This window comes from Lepidochelys kempii, chromosome 3 (assembly GCF_965140265.1).
Source record: "Lepidochelys kempii isolate rLepKem1 chromosome 3, rLepKem1.hap2, whole genome shotgun sequence".
NCBI lineage: Eukaryota > Metazoa > Chordata > Testudines > Cheloniidae > Lepidochelys > Lepidochelys kempii.
The window spans coordinates 201,616,472-201,636,052 of NC_133258.1; the positions used below are offsets into that span (position 1 = coordinate 201,616,472).

General features: G+C 41.6%; 1 protein-coding gene across 10 annotated transcripts in view; it reads right to left on the bottom strand.

The window, feature by feature from the left end:
• PLCB1 (phospholipase C beta 1) overlaps nucleotides 1-19,581 on the bottom strand; it is a 655,431-nt gene that overhangs the window by 287,143 nt on the left and 348,707 nt on the right. The window lies entirely within an intron of this gene.

The window sequence follows — 19,581 nt, forward strand, 5'->3', positions numbered from 1 at the left end:
TGAGATGAGGAGACCACATCTGTATGCAGTATTCAAGATGTGGGCGTACCATGGATTTATATAAGGGAAATAAGATATTCTCTGTCATATTCTCTATCCCTTTTTTAATGATTCCTAACATCCTGTTTGCTTTTTTGACTGCCGCTGCACACTGTGTGGACGTCGTCAGAGAACTATCCACGATGACTCCAAAATCTTTCCTGATTAGTTGTAGCTAAATTAGCCCCCATCATATTGCACGTATAGTTGGGGTTACATTTTCCAGTGTGCATTACTTTACATTATACATGTACACACTCGCACTATGCTGTCCTGCAGGCATTCTGCAAGGGAAGCAGCTGGGTCCAGGGATTTTCAGCGTTTGCAAAATTTGCATAAAAACAAAAAATCGGTAAAATTCAAATACTTCCTTTTTCAAAAGGGATTTTTCAGGGAAATTTGGTAAAAACTGAAAACAAAGGGTCTAAATAATACAGTAAAGTTTGTGAGCTGTCTAAAAGAGTCCTTTCCCCAGCAGCTCCACAACCTACCAGATCGCTTCCCTGCTCCCTCTAGTCCATGATAGCTAGGGTTATCTATGACTATACATATTATTTATGTATTTGTATTTGTTGTGTTTTAATTGACATATTATACATGCCCAGAGAAACCATCAAGGGAGCACGGCAAGGACTGGACAGTTGTCGAGCTGTTTGGGAAATGAAAGCTGTTACCCGTGCAGAAAATACAAACTGACTTTCTATACGGCATAAGAAAAATGACACAAGAAGCAAAAAGCTGAGTTGGTCTGGAGAAATGGCTCTTGACACAGTTGTCTGGCAGGCCAACATCCAGGATGTATGATGCTCAACGTTAGCATACTCTATTGATGTACTAAGTATTAAAGAATACTAAGTATTATCAATAGTGGAGGGGAAAAAAGAAGAAACATTCTAACACTTGTAGCTGCCAACCTTAGAGTCTATCAGTATCATCCAAAGACCATGAAAGTCAATGGAGACTCCCATTGACTTCATAGAATCATAGAATATCAGGGTTGGAAGGGACCTCAGGAGGTCATCTAGTCCAACCCCCTGCTCAAAGCAGGACCGATCCCCAATTAAATCATCCCAGCCAGGGCTTTGTCAAGCCTGACCTTAAAAACTTCTAAGGAAGGAGATTTCACTACCTCCCTATGTTTCACCACCCTCCTAGTGAAAAAGTTTTTCCTAATATCCAACCTAAACCTCCCCCACTGCAACTTGAGACCATTACTCCTTGTCCTGTCCTCTTCCACCACTGAGAATAGTCTAGAACCATCCTCTCTGGAACCACCTCTCAGGTAGTTGAAAGCAGCTATCAAATCCCCCCTCATTCTTCTCTTCTGCAGACTAAACAATCCCAGTTCCCTCAGCCTCTCCTCATAAGTCATGTGTTCCAGACCCCTAATCATTTTTGTTGCCCTTTGCTGGACTCTTTCCAATTTATCCACATCCTTCTTGTAGTGTGGGGCCCAAAACTGGACACAGTACTCCAGATGAGGCCTCACCAATGTTGAATAGAGGGGGACGATCACGTCCCTCGATCTGCTCGCTATGCCCCTACTTGTACATCCCAAAATGCCATTGGCCTTCTTGGCAACAAGGGCACACTGCTGACTCATATCCAGCTTCTCGTCCACTGTCACCCCTAGGTCCTTTTCCGCAGAACTGCTGCCTAGCCATTCGGTCCCTAGTCTGTAGCTGTGCATTGGGTTCTTCCGTCCTAAGTGCAGGACCCTGCACTTATCCTTATTGAACCTCATCAGATTTCTTTTGGCCCAATCCTCCAATTTGTCTAGGTCCCTCTGTATCCTATCCCTGCCCTCCAGCGTATCTACCACTCCTCCCAGTTTAGTATCATCCGCAAATTTGCTGAGAGTGCAATCCACACCATCCTCCAGATCATTTATGAAGATATTCAACAAAACCGTCCCCAGGACCGACCCCTGGGGCACTCCACTTGACACCGGCTGCCAACTAGACATGGAGCCATTGATCACTACCCGTTGAGCCCGACAATCTAGCCAACTTTCTACCCACCTCATAGTGCATTCATCCAGCCCGTACTTCTTTAACTTGCTGACAAGAATACTGTGGGAGACCGTGTCAAAAGCTTTGCTAAAGTCAAGATACAATACATCCACTGCTTTCCCTTCATCCACAGAACCAGTAATCTCATCATAGAAACTTCCTTGGGTTTGGATCAGGCTCTACATGACTGCTTAAGACTAGAAGACTGCACAAGGCTTCATGGAGAGATTAAATTAATTTAAATAGAAAGAAGTACAATTAAATAAATACAGTGCCAAATTCAAAGCAGTTCAAAGTTTTTAAAAATGATCTGAGCATAGAACCAAGTGGACATCCAACCACCTCACAAAGCCAACAAGCAATTTGATATGGAAAATCTAATATGGGAATAGCAGGTGAATGGCACAGGTCAAGAATGAGGTTCATGGCAGAACTTAATGGGAAAGCCTGAAAAACTTGCAGAACTCCTACCTTGCAGACTCCACACACGTGCTACCCAGCTGATCAGTCTCTCACATTTATGAGAACCCATATTCAGCCAGAATTGTCACACTGAATAATATGACAAGTAGCACTCGGTTACTGATATATGTACTGAGTGCTCAGTACATAAATCAATAACCTTGTGAGCCCTGTCCTTTTAAAACACTCGGTCCAGCAATCCTCTGCTGAATAATAGACTCAAATGTCCTGATCCCATGATTTTACTTTAAATGCTGCATGTGCCATTTTCAAATGCTCATGAAAACAGATCACAGAGGTTATGAGTTCGCTTACTTGAAGCATAACAGTCATTCTCTGCACACACAGGGTACTTTTCTCACACAGCTTAAGCTTCTCTTTTATCATCTTTGACCAGCATGAATGCCTCAAGTAGGGTGTCACACAATTGGACTGAAATTTTGGCCAGTGGCTGTAACACTCAATTAATTTTCAGGCATGTCTGCATTTATCTGCAAAGTGGAACAGCTCGCGATTACACATTCTACAGAGAAGCTCCCATTTAAAAGTCAATATTTTCCAACAGGTACCATATAGTTATTTTCTATTCTACATATGGGAGAAATGGTGGTATTTTAGAAACCATTGTGGTAAATGTTCGCAAACGATGACTTTTTAATGTGACAGCTGTTTTTTTTCTCAATGAATTTCCACACTTTGAAAGATTCCAGTTTGTCAGTAATCCTAGTGTTGTACATTTTTAAAAAGAATATTTGAGTTCATTTGAGCCACAGTTTCCAATATTTTTCTTACAGCATTGTTTCAGCATGGTGTAGCTCACACTTATTTCCCTCTTCTGTGAACTTGAACAGCTGGCAACCTTGGCTTTGTTTGGATGAAGGAAACATTAAACATAAAATATTGTAACGCACTCCATTAGAATGATCCCTTATGCTGTCAGACTCTAATGCTTGTCTTCTATCTGCAGAGAACAACCTTTTACTTATTCTGGTTTAAAATAATTTAATACTTGTTTTGATTCCAAAGATGGAATCAGATGAAGAGACGAGCAAAACTAGATAAGTGAACGCTGGCTAACTTTGAACCAGGGGATGTTCAGTAGCTCTGGGCTTCCCAGTTACTCTCAGTCTAAATGAATATATCTGTTGGAGTTCTAGAGGTAAAGAAGGAGAGTGTGAATTTTAAAAGGATGTAATTAAATTATAAACTTCTTGGAATGCATTTTCATTTACTCCTTCACCTGCCCATAGCCTTCTATTAATGCTAGCTATTTTAGTTCTGTATTCACAGTACTGCCAATCCCACGCACTCAAAAATTGCGAGTCAGGCCCCCAAAATCATGAGATTGGTTTGAAAATCATAAGATTTTAAAAAGTAATAGAAAGTGGCAGGTTCACTTATTTGGCCTTCTGGTTTCTGAGCCTGTAAGGGTTCATGTTTTCAAACTTTTCTCCACAGACCACAGGTTTGAGAAACTTACTATTTTTAAAATGAAAGCTGAGATTCTCATGTATTCGTTTGGCTCCAGGAGCTGGGACTTTAAGAAAATAACCAAATATCTCATGACTAACGATAAAATTGCAGTAGTTTGCAACACACATCAGTGGGCCTAATCTGCAGGCCGCAAACAAGGCTATGCTTTGCACATGCACAACCGCACCACCATGTTGTCGATACCGCAAACCTGAGAACAAGTGAGAAACCTACATGTCTATTTAGACATATGTGCGTTCAGAACTCTGTGGTGTATGTGAACCTCCACAACCCCAGGATTTGTTTGAGTGACGTCTCATCAATTAGTCACAAATTATTGGTCACATTTACTCTCATTTCCTTTTTCTTTCATTTGCCTTCTTTGCTCCTTTGATATCTTTTTGACAAGAACAGATTGTATAAATACAAATACGAACACAAACAGAGCATACCAACATTTTGCAGCTCACTAATTAGCAGCCATTTAAAAAAATATATAAAGAGGGACGTTTGGGTTTTTTATTTATTTTATGCCTTTTTTGTTGTGGGAACTTTGCTAATATGGCACTGATACTATTCTCTGACAAAGGCTACTGAAAGGTGGCCATGGTTAAAATTAAGGATAAGCTTATGTCACGGATTTCATGACTTTCAGGGACCTCTGTGACATTTTCCTCTTCAGTTCTGGAGCAGTCAGCTGCCATGGGGGGCCCTAGAGTGCCAAGCTGCCAGGACTGCAGTGGGTCCCCGGCACAGCACGGCTCGGGTTCTCTTTCCCTCCCCACCGGCTTCAGTTGTCCCCCATCACCTCCCCTCCCCAATATTTTTAGTATAAGTCACAAACAGGTCACAGGCTACTGTGAATTTTTGTTTATTGCTCACAACTTGTCCGTGACTTTTACTAAACATAACTGACAAAATCTTAACCTGAGTTATAATGTATTTATCTAAAGGGATGCAAACATACAAAAGAGCTATCCAGTACAATCAATACCATTAAAATTAGATAGTTTGATTCTTGAACTGACAAGACTTATTTCCAGCACAGGCACAAAACCTGTTGGTTTAGTAAACATATGTTCCTAAAAATATCTGGCCTTACATCACATGATAAAAGTTGCATCTCTTTGGCCCCCTTGCCAACTAGTTCTACTAAATCTTTACCGCATTGTAAATTCATGTCTCTAGCAATGAATGTCTCCATGTAGAAAATTGATTAACTTCTAATCAGCGTCTGCCAGAGACCATGCTACTACTGTACAGATACGATATTTTGTTGCACAAGTAAAAGTTGACTTTGAATTTTTTTTCTCCCAACACTTATTTGCTTTAATTAAGTCTTGCACTTCATTTATACAGCATCTGTAACACAGAAGATCCAGTGAACCATGTGAGAATGTATATCTCTGATGAAATACGGTGTTCGTGTCAACATCTTCCTATTTCTTGAGATCATACTGTAAGAATGTATTTAAACTACTGCACTGTAAAAAGGTTTTCCTCAGAGGCTGCATATTGTCTCCTTTCCTCTTGGAAGCACACCTCGATTGATTGATTGATTGACTGATTTAAATACAGAAGGATTTTATCATCTCCTTGACAGACACATGAAACCCATACTTATGTAAACGGAAGGTATGCATGCACATCTGGCAAAGAATATTGTAATTAATTTAGGAAAGGCTTTAACGTTCTTTTTGAACACACTAGGTTGTCAGTGTAGCCAACAAGGTCAATAGCAACAACTCGGAGAGTGAATGCAAGCTTTTAACATCTCATTTCTGTTACATGATTGGAAATGTTCCAACATCCACAAACTCATACAAATCTGATTGCAGTTTCTGGTCTCGAATACAACTAGTGCTTTCTTTTCATTTTTTCCCCTCTTCTGAGTATTCTACATGATCAACTTTGTGCCAAAATTACGATAACTCTTATGTCCGTTTAATCAAACAAAATGTATTCTTGTCCTCTCCGACTGCCTAATCAGAAGGCTGCTGTATCACCCTCATCAGCTAAAGGGTTACAGTGTAGTGTCTTAAGGGTTCTTCTTGCTGCAGAACAAGTTCATTCAAATGCAGATGCGAGGATGGTTACAACTCCTCAAGCGGTTACTCAGTATGCTGATGGTCCCCTTTTCTCATCTTCCCAGACATAGACGAGTGAGCCAGCATGTTAAGTAATGGAGAGTGGCAAAATGCTCCTGCCGCATTGGTATCTGCTTGCTCCGTGTGATTTCCCTTTGACCCACATGGAGTCAAACTTGGACTTTATAATGCTATTTCTTTGCTATTTCCATACCTCGCAGACAGTTGAAAATCTGGTCTGATGCTAAAATAAGATGCAAGTAACATTTTATATTCTTTTGTTACACTCTTTGGACAGAGGAAAAATGACACACTACAGCAGACGTGATCCTAATCTGGTTCAAACAGACACAGTTCCATTGAAGTCAGAGCTACACCTCCAGTAGATTTGACCCTATCCCGTATTCCTTAGTCTGCAAGTGCAATTTTCTTTGGCTGTGCAGGGAGTCTAGTGAAAGTTCTCCAAACAAAACATGGCTTCTAGAACACTAGAGGATTCTTTACTCTTGTTGATGGATTTTGTTCTTCTTTTTTTGGGGTGGGGGTTAAACTAGGGCCTGATCCCAAACCCATTTAACTCAAAGGCTTTGGATCAGGCCCAAATTTCCTTCAAGCAGTAGCCATCTGTAATGTTCTTTGACATCAGCCGTGGGACTCTGCATTGTTTCATGCTTGTAAAGCTACATTGGTATGGTTCTGGTGTCACAAAAATTGCAGCCATGACACTCAGAGTGGGGAATAATAAATAACATTTCCACAACCCATGCTCAACAGCAGAGATGACCTGTGCCTGCCTATCTGGGGGAGGGAGCAGAGTGAGGGCAGCCGGCTTCAGAAGTGTTACTGAGCATGCTCAGCCAAGCAGCAAATCTGGTGGGGGACACGTTACCCTGCATGCCTCCCCATGTGTCGCCCCTCTGTTAAACAGTGCTGGAGAGGGAAGAATAATGAAGCTGAGAGACAAGCTGACCAAACTGGTAGGGCTCAAGAACCTTGCAACCACTGTGTCCTTTTAGCCATCTGGCAAAGCTTTATCACTGTCAAGGAGTGCTTGGCCAGGCCATTTGGGCTGTGCGAATGCTGTTCTCATTCCAGTAGCATCCTGGAAACTCAGCGCATATGTCTACACCACAACAAGCTACAATACACTGGTCTCCAAGGGGGTTAATGCAGAAAAAAGAAAATACAGAAAGTAAACAGAAAAAAAAAAAACGTAGCTAGTTCTAAGGAAATGGGAGAAAGAACAGTATCTTCCATTACGGGGTTTAAGAAAAGATTGGTTTGTCACTCCTCCAAATTTAAGCAGAACAATCCATTTAGTTTGAGTGCCAGAGTGCACTTTATAACACAGACAAATGAATCAGGAAAAGATTAACAATATAAAATAGTGGTGGATAAGGGCTCTAAATAAAGCGTTAACAAAATAACATTGCCAAAGCTGTTTAGTTCATTACTTTTTCCCATTTTATTTCATTCTTTAAAAAATATTTGTATGCTACTGTATTTACTTTTCAGAATCTATGGTTGATCTCTTCAAGGGACATCCTTCACACGGGATTTTTTTCATTCAAACAGCAAGAGCAACCTCACTCAACAAATTCCTGGAATTTTGTTGAAGAGTCTCCAAAAACCTCTGACTAGATCAATATTTTTTCTTCCTTTTCTCCGACAGTGTTCATAGCTTTTTAAGGCCAAAAGGGACCATTAAATCATCTAGTCTGACCTCATGTATAACAGGCTCAAAGAGACAGTAATTAACACAATTTAACACTATTCAAGACTTACTATTTCCGCCCCCCCAAACATATTGTACAATCAATAGCATAATAAATACTGATATCTCACTCTTAAATAGGACCTCGGTGTACCAGGTTGGTCAGGTGATTGTGTTTTGGGCAAAACATTGCATCTGTCTTTCCAGAGACTCTTATGGTCCACTCTTTCTAGACTCTAACAGGCTATCTCATAATCCAGTGCCTGTTAAACAGAAAACGTATAAATGAAGCCACTTGTGTCTAAATGGCTATATCCTGTACTGGATTCTTATTTCAGTCTATGTGTTTAGCCATAGGTAAAAGATTGGACCCTTGTTGGAACCTCATCTAACCAAGCACAAGGGAAAAATTAAGGTAAAAGGAAGAAGGAAATCTCATATGTCAAAAATTGCTCTGATGCCCTTTTCCCTAAATCTACCCAATGGAATTAATTGTAAATCTGTTTAATCTGGTACTGATATTGGTATTTCCCCCTGATATTAAATACATTAATTCTGCCTGTTCACTCATGCTGATTTCACAGTTTGTATAAGCAAAGTTCTGTACATTTTTGCCAATAGGTTAACAGACCTGCTGCAGTTTTGTAGGTCTTCAAGAATGAATTTTACATGTCTGATTCTGAAAGATTTTGCATGTTTTATTACAGTGGAATCAGAAAGTCAGATAATTAGGACCTTATCCAACCCCCACTCAAATCCAACAATTTTCTTTACCGATTCCCACCTTAAAGTTACTTGTTTTCTGGACAAACTTCCAGAAATTGTTTTGCTGCTAGATGTGATCATTTTGTTTTATGTTACTATGCTCAATTAGCGGCTCAATTTTCCTTTCTCTCCGAGTCTGGCTCAGAAAGAGTAAGAGGACGGACCAAAAAGAGTTGATCATAGTTCCCTGATTCAACACCCCTGATGTTTGTGGAGAATCAGACATAGCAAAGCTCCACCCCACCACTCCTTCTCTGTCCCACTCATGCCATGACTTCCCCTTACCCCGCGGGAGGGGTGAACAGCTGGCACAGGAGGTGATGAAGATCCTGGTGGAAATCTTGCAGAAGTGGCAAGTTGCCCTGCACAGGAGAAATTGTCCATTGGCCATCTTAAGCTGCTTTAAAACCACTTAGCAGACCATTTATAAATATAAATTATTAGTGTGACGTTACACTCCATATTCTTCATGGAAATACTGTTATGATATGAACGTGACATAACTAAGATATGTTTTATGCAAGATGGATCATGTGAGATATCACTGGAAAGGGTATGATTTACTGAATGTGTTTATCCAATTTGTATGCATGTATCGTTTCTGTATCTAAAGTTAGGAATATTGGCTATGTAACAATTATAAGTGTGTGTGTACTTGGAAAACACCCACCAGACAACAGGCCGTCAGCCTCGATGGGCCATTAGGAAGAAACAGTAAGTCTGTGAAGATACTAATCTCTCCCCTTCCTGAGAAGAATGTTCTGGGATGTTGCTTTGACACTACAAGGTCAGGTGGTCATGTTACCTGGTACTAAACACCACCTTGGACTTCTAGTAATTTTCCACTAGAAGGATGGGGAGGTCAAGACTGGGAAACAAAAGTTCCCACCTTATGTACATTCTATTTAAGGCTGGGGAATAAGTTGATCTTGGTTCACTCTTCACTGAATTCCCACCCAGGATGACAGCTGGAAAGATCTGAGAAACAAAGACACAGGGGGGAGAATTGTTGAGCCCAGGCTGGAAAAGGGATCTGGTCTGTGAATATGGTGTCTGAAGATTTAAGATGCAAGCAGGGTAGCTAACCTTCAAGAATTTCTGCATCATGCCCAAAAGCAACATTTAGGATGAGAAATTACTTCTTGAAACCAGTCTCTTTACAATCTTAAGCTTAGTATGAGTGTTTTGTTTTATTTGCTTACTAATCTGCTTTGTTCTGTTTGCTATCCCTTATAATCACTTAAAATTTGCCTTTTGTAGTTAATAAACTTGTTTTTGTTTATCATAAAACCCAGTTTGTGCAATTTATAACTGGGGAGAGGGGCAAGAAGTTGTGCATATCTCTTTCCACATTGAGGGAGAGGGCAAATTTTTATGAGCTTGCGCTGTGCAGATCTTTCTATACAGTGCAAGGCAATATTTTCGATTGACTCCCCAAAGGAGGTGTGCACATGAGTGCTGGGTGAACTGCTGGGCTGAACCCCCTCACACAGAGCTAACTTTGGATTGTGTCTGCAGCTGGGTGTGGCCTTACCTGTGTGTGTGTGCTAGCGAAGGCTTGAAGGCCTGGCACAGCATAAACAGGGTGAGGAAGCCCAGGCTGGTGGAACGGGTGGTCTAACCCGACACAATTAGCTCTTAATTTAATCTTGTAATGATAGCTCATGGGTTGTTAGCAAGGCTTGGACCCAGGACCACTGAAACTAAAAAAAGGGGTCTCCACTACTTGATCTAAAGAATAAGAGTCATTAGCCCACAAGCTGCAGCAGACTGATAAACTGCTCTGAGCACTAAAGGGTGAAAAAGACCAATGCACTGATATCAATGTAAACTGCAATCGAATGGATGGGTCTGCAAATTTTAGCATGATTATAAAAAGTACAGTTGTTTCTAAGATGAAAAAGACATAGGCAAGATGCTAATTATGAGACCGGTTCTTCAATTCCCAATGAAATTCCCAGATTTATAGATTCCAAGGCCAGAAGGGATCATCAATCATCATCTGGCCTGACCTCTTGGAGAACACAGGCAACAAGATTCCATAAATTAATTCTTGCTTCAAGTCCAACAGCTGTGACTGAACTAGAGCATATCTTCTAGAAAAAACCATACCACCTTCATTTAAACATATCCTGCGACGGAAATGTTACTGCCAGAACAGGGACACGAACTCTGGATTCACAGATTAAACGTCTCATGATGCATCACCTCAGCTATTGTGGCAAGTTGACCATGCCTTCATCTCTCCCCGACTTCAATGGAAGTCAAGATTCCTCACTGCCTCAGAGGTTCGGCCTCAATGTTATTAAAAACACAGATACAAAATCTTCAAGGTCAAGAAATAAGCATCTAGTGATTTCTAAAGGTTTGTTTTCCGTCAACAGGACAGCATCCAACAGAGAGCCATGCCCACAAATCAACAGTGTCCATTAAATAATAATAAGGTAACAGAAAAATATATTAAAAGCATGCTGCTCTGACACAAAGCCTACAAAAGGCAATAAAACCATCCACTGGTCACAAATCAGACTCTTAACAAGTCCTGGAAACCAGGGAGAGTATGGCAGGACTTGCTACACGCCTGCCAACTTGCAGCTAGTGCTTTTTCCATAACAGTCCTGCTGAAGCATGGGAAGGGGCATGCCCTCTTGCGCTCCCAGCTCTGTTGGCAGGGCTAGTAACACTCCTGGAGCTGCCAAGCTCCAATTATGCCTTCCCCCTGCATAGCACTGGGGGTGGAGGGAGGAGTTTAGCCATTTAAAGGTATTGGGATCGTCAGCTTTTTTTTCTCTTTTAATGTGAGGCTATGGTACACTGAGAAACTGTTTACAAAAAACCCAAAGGTTTCACAGCATAGAAGCCTTTCTGAGTTGCTTAGGGGTGGAGTTTAGAATCTTGCATCTTTTAGTTGAAAGTAAGCAGCCGGATTCTCACCAGGCTTTAATTGTGGGGTGCTTAAAGGAAATCACATCAAAGCAAAGCAGCACTTGTTCCCATAAATACACACACTTTATTTTTCAATTCACATTTTATTCGGGACCTGAGTTGTACATCCAGTGGGCCAGATCCACTGCCTGGATTCTGCAGACCAAAAGAGTAGGGGAGCTGTGATGCAGTCTCTCTCCCACCTCTTTCCCAGCAATCCACCAGGATCCCGAAGCAGCAGCATAGCCTGGCCATCTGGAAGGTGCACTACATCTGCACTTTTCCCAGAGAGATTCGGCTGGCAGGGTTCTCACTAAGTGTAAAGTTCATCTCCCCGGGCAGGGGGTTACAGTGGGCTATCTCCTTCCCTCCCCATGAACGAATCCCAGTGCAGGTGCTGCTGCCCCCATGGGTACAAATTGCCCCATCAACACTCAAGGGGATGATTCAAGACTAGTAATCGCAAAGAAGACAGGTTTGTATGGTCAAAATGGAAACAGATAAGGAAAACTTGAATGTTATTGCTCTCTGCAAGCAAAAAGAGGCCTCTATCAGAACACTCTGCCTATGGACGATGAACTATAATAGCATCTTCTGGTATTTTGTGGCATGAATGGCTGATGTTAATTCACAGAGATCCAATAAATCAGAGCCTGATTCTGCAAGTGCTCCTCCACAGATAGAACTTCCATGGGAGTTCTTCATGCCAATCAGGTGTAAGAATAGGAGCCCGCACTTAGGATCTTTTAAAAGAAAACTTTGCAAGCTTTCCGCTGAGAGACGCTATTATTGGTGCATGTTTAAAAATGTATTTGCTGTGAAAAATGGTCAGCTCTTCAAACCTTCAAATTCCTCTTAAAACAGAGATGATACTTTCATTTGGGACACAAGATCTGAAACTCTAACTGATCACGGATTCCCTTTAAAGTATAAATTTACTTCAAGGCTGTAACTTTGGCGTATTGCTTCCAGAAAGCTGCATTTAAACTAAACTGACAACAACTTTCAAGTGTCTTCAAATGAATGTTTCAAAACACTACACTATGTAAGAGATCTTGAAACAGAAGTACACAAAACAATACTATGAATTGGTGTAATTAAAACAAAAGAGGAATACTTTCTTTGTATACAGCAAGATTTAAAATAACGTTAGGGATCTGATTTATCTAAAGAACATGCTTTTCTAAAAGCCTTTCTGCTCCCCAACAGACCTTAAGCCTAAAGAGATTATATATTCAAATAGAGAAAAAGCAGCACGCATATCGCCAAATTTGTTATGTGTAAGATATGACTTAGAAGCTGCACCTCCCTGTCTACACATCAATTTTAGCAATGTAGTATCCAGCTGCCTTTTCTCACAGCAGGCAAAGGCTCCAGCAGCATGGAAAGACTCTGGAAAGGGAATATTCACACTGCCTCCCCGCACCAGAGCTTTTCCTCATTGCAGTGAAAGGCTCTGGCAGTGGAGAGCTTCTGAAGCCTTTTCCCCGCTGTCTCCCCTCTGCCAGAGTCTCACTGACACATGGAGCTACATACTACAGCGTGGATGCAGCTTGCTTTTCACCATAGCATGTAGCTACACGTATACTATATGGCGCTCACACTGGTGTGTAGTGTAGATGTAACCTGGGATGGCAGATACACCAGTGAACACTTACTGTAGGTGGAAAAATAATCAAACAGAGCTATAGTAAAGGGACATTGTCCAAAAAGGTCAATTCCAAGGGAAGCAGTTTAAAAAACAGAACCCAATAACTATTTTCTTGCAGTTTTCCACCCAGACACTGCTATATTGTGCCAGTGAATGAGCCCCTGAAAGTGAAATTGACTAGAAACCAGTGTTGTCAATCTTAAGCATTCAAAAATTCATGAGATTGGCTTAAAAATGATTGATGTTTAAAAATGTTATATTTGAGGTTCTTTTTGTTTACCTTATAGGTTTTGAATTAGGGTTCATATTTTAAAGTTTTTAGCTGCAATCATGATGGCTAGAAACTTAGATCCAACATAATCACCTGACTCCAGCAGCTGGAGCTTTAAGAAAAACACCAAATGTTGTGAGACTCTCAATAAAATCAGGAGAGTTGCCAACACTGAGCAATCGACTACTGTATTTTTGTCTAAATTAAGAGAAATCTCAAAACTATATAAACAACAAAATATAAATAGCCCCAAACAAACATGTTTGATGGTGTTGCTGCTGGGCCCTTCTAAATACAGACCCTTGTACACACAGTAAAGAGCAGGGGGAATACCAAAATCATCCACAACACCCCATAAATATTTTTAACAGATTTATTTTAAAAAAATCAAAATCTATCTAAAGGATACTTTGTCAGTCAACTGAATTATGTGAAATTAGCATCAACTTTGAAATTGACTGTCTTTTTAGTTAGAAAACACATCAAAACTCAGCAAAAATAGAACTGTTACATTTGAAACATAAGATATTCCCAAATATACCTAAATTTCCATCATGCAGTTAGTAGCTGACAAAGATGAATAACCTGAGAACCTTTTTAGCTATACAGAAATGTACAGCGCATAAATTCTCTTAAACCATCATAAAAAGAGATCATCTATGAGCGCTTCAGTAATTAAGGAAAATTAAAAACAATATATTCACAGCTTTCCAAAGCTCTGTTGATTCTCTCTGCTAAGCCCCACATATCATCCAACCAAAGGAAAAAATAGCTTGCTATAGTGAAACACAGGGCTTTTGGGTCAGCAACAACATCAAAAAAGCCCTAAGTCTTTGCTGTGTGGAGCCTTCAGAGGTCATACTCTGGAGATCTCCCTTTATTTCCTATTTCTTCTACATTATTTTTCTTCAACTCTCTGAAGATGATTATGCAGCCAATTCACTCTAAACTGGGATGGGTGCAGGGCCACAAAGTCCAGGCACTATTCTAAAATTGGCTTCTTTAGCCCTGAGCAATTTCCTCCTTTTGATCGGATGTAATGATTATTTGGATAGAAACAACAGCATGAGAACAAACCTGCAGTTTTCTGAGAAGTTTTCAGCACTGACTTTCTCACTGAAAAAAAGAGATCAGTTTAGGGCTTACAAAGGCAGAGGTTTCAGCCTTACAATAACTAAGCATTAAGCAATAATCTCCTACCACGAGCTGAGACTAGGAACAGTAGTTCCAAAAAGGGGATTTCACCCTAGAAAATGTCAGTGAATTAACAAAACCAATCAGGATCCACCACTTGTTGCAGTTTTCCCTGAAATCTCAACTAACTACTTCCAAAGTTAATGTCAAAACTCAAGGGAGGACACAGTACAATGATATCAATGAAACGAAGGGCTATTGGGCTTACATATTGGTCAATATACAAAGGCAGATGGGAGCCATGGCAGCAGACAGATTTGCAAGAGCCAATAACTGAGAGAGCTGGGCAATATTTTTCGGGCAAACAGTTTACTTGCTGAAAAAATGCTCTTTCAAATCCACCGAATCTATTTGCACATTTGTGTCAAGTTTGCCAAACAGTTTTGACCCATCTGAAAAAGTCGAAATGTTTCAGTAATGTGGGAAACAAAATGTTGAGTTTCAACCCAAACCATTGCATTTTGATTTTCAGGCGGTTTGACAGAAGCAAAGGAAAGGAGGACCGGACTCACCAACCAGCTGGAGGAAGTAGTAGCACTGCCCTTACAAGTGTTAGCTGTGTGACTAGAGCACTCGCCTGGTGTGTGAGAGACGCAAGGTAAAGTCCCCCCGCTACCTCAGGTGGAGAAGGGATTTGAACTTGTGTACCCCACATTACAGGAAAGCAACCCAGCCTGTGGGTTATGGGATATTCTGGTATGTGGCTTTCTCAGGATTGCCTATGGAAGCTGTTTCACTTTGTATAAATAATTGAAGAGTCACTAAAGCAACGATCTGAACCTGGATCTCCCACAACCTAGTTTAGTTCCCTGACCACCAGGCTATGGATTCATAGATTTTAAGGTCAAAGGGGACCATCGTGATAATCTAGTCTGACCTTCTGCACACTGCAGGCCACAGAACCTCACCCACTCCTGTAATAGACCCCTAACCTCTGGCTGAGTAACTGAAGTCCTCAAATCATGATTTGAAGACTTCAAGTTACAGAGAATCCGCTCTTTACACTAGTTTAAACCTGCAAGTTACCAGTGTCCCATGCTGCAGAGGAAGACAAAAAAAAACCCAAAAAAACCAACCCCCGGGTCTTTGCCAATCTGACAATTCCTTCCCGACCCCAAATATGGCAATCAATTAGACCCTGAGCATGTGAACAAGATCCACCAGGTAGACACCTGCGAAAGAATTCCCTGCAGTAACTCAGAGCCCTCCCCATCTAGTTCCTGTCTCCAGCCATTGGGGATTTTTGCTACTGGCAGTCGCCGATGGGCCACATGCCATTGTAGGCAGTCCCATCACACCACTCCCTCCATAAATTTATCAAGCTCAGTCTTGAAGCCAGTTAGGTTTTTTGCCCCTCATTGCTCCCCTTGGAAGGCTGTTCAAGAACTTCATTTCTCTGATGGTTAGAAACCTTATTTCAAGCCTAAAGTTGTTGGGTATTTGTTCCTGTGCCCACACTGATGCTTAACTTAAATAACTCCTCCCCCTCCCTGGTATTTATCCCTCTGATTTATTTATAGAGAGCAGTCGTATCTCCCCTAAGCCTTCATTTGGTTATGTCCTGGTGTCCTGCACACTTACACTCCACTATCTCTTCTCCCTGCTCCCTCACTCTGTGCTGTTTTCCCCATTGAGACCTCAAGGCGCCCTGGTGGTGGTAGGGACAGGACAGAGACTGCTGTCACTGCTATTTTTGTAGCCTCTGGGCTAGAGGAGATTTCATTTTTCCTGCTGACTGCTGCTGAACATTCTCTCTGCACAGGCTCTCCTCCCTCCCGGTTACTTCTGGCTTCCTGCTCAGTGCAGCAGATTGAGAGATCGCAAAAGGAGAAGAAAGAAAGAAAGAAAGAAAGAAAGAAAGAAAGAAAGAAAGAAAGAAAGAAAGAAAGGCAGGCTTTGTGACAGGCTCCATGCTGGCCAACAGCAGGGAACGAGCGAGGCACCTCTAGAGCTGAAAGCAGGAGTCTCTGCAGTTTGAACTAGAAAGACAGGCTCTCATGCTGAGAGCTGAAACAGAAACAGGCCCACATCCTCTGTGGATCAGGCACAGAGAGGGCTGCAATAACACATGCTGACTGGTGGATTACATACTCAGCAGCCACAACCTTGATCAGTCTCTGCCCTCTCTGCATGTGTGAACGACTACCTTTGCCTTCCACTCCAATCTTCTCTTTTAAACACTGTGCCAAGCTGTCCTTCCTTTCCTTATAGCAGAACTCCTAAAGCCGCTTGTGGTGTGTGTCCCCTGATCAGAAAACCCCAGCATGCACCAACCACAAGCCCGTCAGAACACAAGAGAGCAGCAGAACAAGACAGAGACTGTGATTGTGGACTGAGTAGTTTATTAATTATTATTATTTAATAGAGTAGCAACAGGACTATTGTGACAGGCTGAGGTTATAGGAGAATCTAAAAAGGAAAGAGAATTTGATTGGTAAAAAGAAACAATGATTGGGTTGGAGAGCAGACGTCTCTTAGCCCTGGTCTACACTGGGGGGGATCGATCTAAGTTATGCAACTTCAGCTATGTGAATAGCAAAGCTGAAATCGATGTACTTAGATCTACTTACCGCAGTGTCTTCACTGCGGTAAGGTGATGGCTGACGCTCCCCCGTCAACTCTGCTTGCACCTCTCACTCTGGTGGAGTACCGGAGTTGATGGGAGAGTGCTCGGTGGTCAATTTATTGCATCTAGACTAGATGTGATAAATCAACCCCCGCTGGATTAATCGCTGCCCATCGATCCAGTGCGTAATGTAGACATGCCCTTAGTGAAAGTTGTCTGATCTACAGGACTTCAATAAGGCATGCTTAGAATGAGATGAGGTGTGGGGTTGGTGATGGTGGGGAAAATGACACTGAACATGGCTATGTTTTCCCATTCAGATGCAGCCTGGATAAACTGGAGGGACAGGGTCTGGGCCAGGAGGCTGGTTTTCCAAACTAGTTTGAGCATCCCTAGTCAGTAACAAAGCTGTTCAGAATGCATCACATTTATTCACTAGAGTTTTAGAAAGTAAAAGTCATGTTACAGCAGCCAGCTGCATGTGATAAGTACAGTAGTGACATTACATCACCAAAAGCATTCAAAGGAAATTCAATAACTCCTATTTATTAAATTCAATATCCTGATTACCTAGCTCCTAAGCATGACAAAGCTGTAACATATGCTGTAGAGACTGTAGCTGTCTAAAAAATACAGAACAACATGATGTTTATTCAGTGTTATTTAAATTATGATCCCAATCTCATTCATATTCTCCCTCCTTAAAAGAAACACATGTGCTTCCTTTCATATCTTCAGCCTAGTTTAACAGAACCACATCAGCGTCACATCTGTACACACTTGACTGTGGTTTTGTTGGTTTAGGCTGTCCTGAGTAGCAAAAACAATCGCCACATCCTCTTTTTCCTGTCTGAACTGAAAAGGAATTTTTTTCTTTTAACTTGATTTCAAGTGAATGAAACAATAATACCAAAAAAAAAAAAAAAAGAGGAATATATTATACTCGCTTGCAAACATGAAAAAGAACAAGGTAAGAGGAAGAAGCAAACTACAAAGGCAAATATGAATTACCATCCTGCATCAGAACAGTGATCCACTTAGACCAGTATCTGCCTCCAGCACCAGACGCTTCAAAAGAAAGTGCAAGAAACCCTGCAGTAGGCAGTTACGGGATAACTTGCTCATGGGGAAAGTATCCTCCTAACCCCTATTAGCCCTGGATCATGAAGGTTTCTATGCCTTCCAAAAGCATTAGTTACATTTTAAATCCTTACTGCTATACCTCTAGATATCATTGTCATGTCTATATATGTCCAATCCTTTCTTGAATCCTGTTAAGCTCATGGTCTCAGTGATATCTTCTGACTGTGAGTCCTAATACCACAGCTTAATATAATATTTGTGCTCGCCTACAATTGCCAGGTCATATTGTTCTTATTCATAAAGATGGAGGAAAGTAGATCACATAGCCAGGACATTCTAATGTGTCATGTTTTGCACATTATATCCTTGTGTACTGAAACCCAAGAGATAGCAACTGAACTCCAATCCCTGAAATGTCGAATAATTGGCGGTGTCACCTGAGAAAGATTAGTTATTGCTTAAAAAGAAAAGGAAGGGCTGAAATCGCCATTTGTCTTGAGCAGCAGAGATCCACAGGGAAACTGATAAATCACTTAACCTGGAGAGATGTGCTGGTCTGTAGTGAGGCCAGTTTTAATGATGGTCTGTGAGTTAAAGACAATATTCAGGTTGCTGTCTCACCATCACTTGTTTGTGGTGGCAGTACTTGACTTGCCAACCCCTGGAAGGGGTCTTACAGTCTGGGGCAATTCAGCACAGATGGAGTTCTGGTTCATCCAGCATAACCTACCCTCTGTGCATTGAGGCTCACCACTCCCCATGCACAAGGTTGTATTATGCTGCACCACTCTACTGAATCTAAGTGGCCATATAGGAGGGGAAGCCCAGTAGCCATAGAGAGGTCCAGACAGAATACCTGCCCTTGGTTTTCACTTTACCAAGAGATTACCAGGCCTATACAGCCTTTTCCTCTTCCCCATCTCCATGAGCCTGGAAAAATGGAAGTGGAAAATCTGTGGCAGTAACCAAGCAGAACCTTGTATGTAGTTTTTCCCTTCCCACTAGAGCAGCAGTTCTCAAATGGTGAACTGGGACCCCAAAGTGGGTCATGACCCTGTTTGAATGGGGTCGCCAGGGCTGGCATTAGATTTGCTGGGCCTTGGGGCTGATGCCAAAGTTGGAGCCCCACTGCACAGGACTGAAGCCCTCAAGCTTCAGCACCTTGAGCTTTGGCTCCCCTTTCCCCCTGCCCAGGGTGGCGGGGCGCGGGCTTTGGTCCCCCTTCCCAAGGTTGTGTAGTAATTTTTTTTGTCAGTAGGGGATCGTGGTGCAATGAAGTTTGAGAACCCTGCACTAGAGGGATGATCAGAATCAAAGAAGTATTTGAAAGCATTCTATC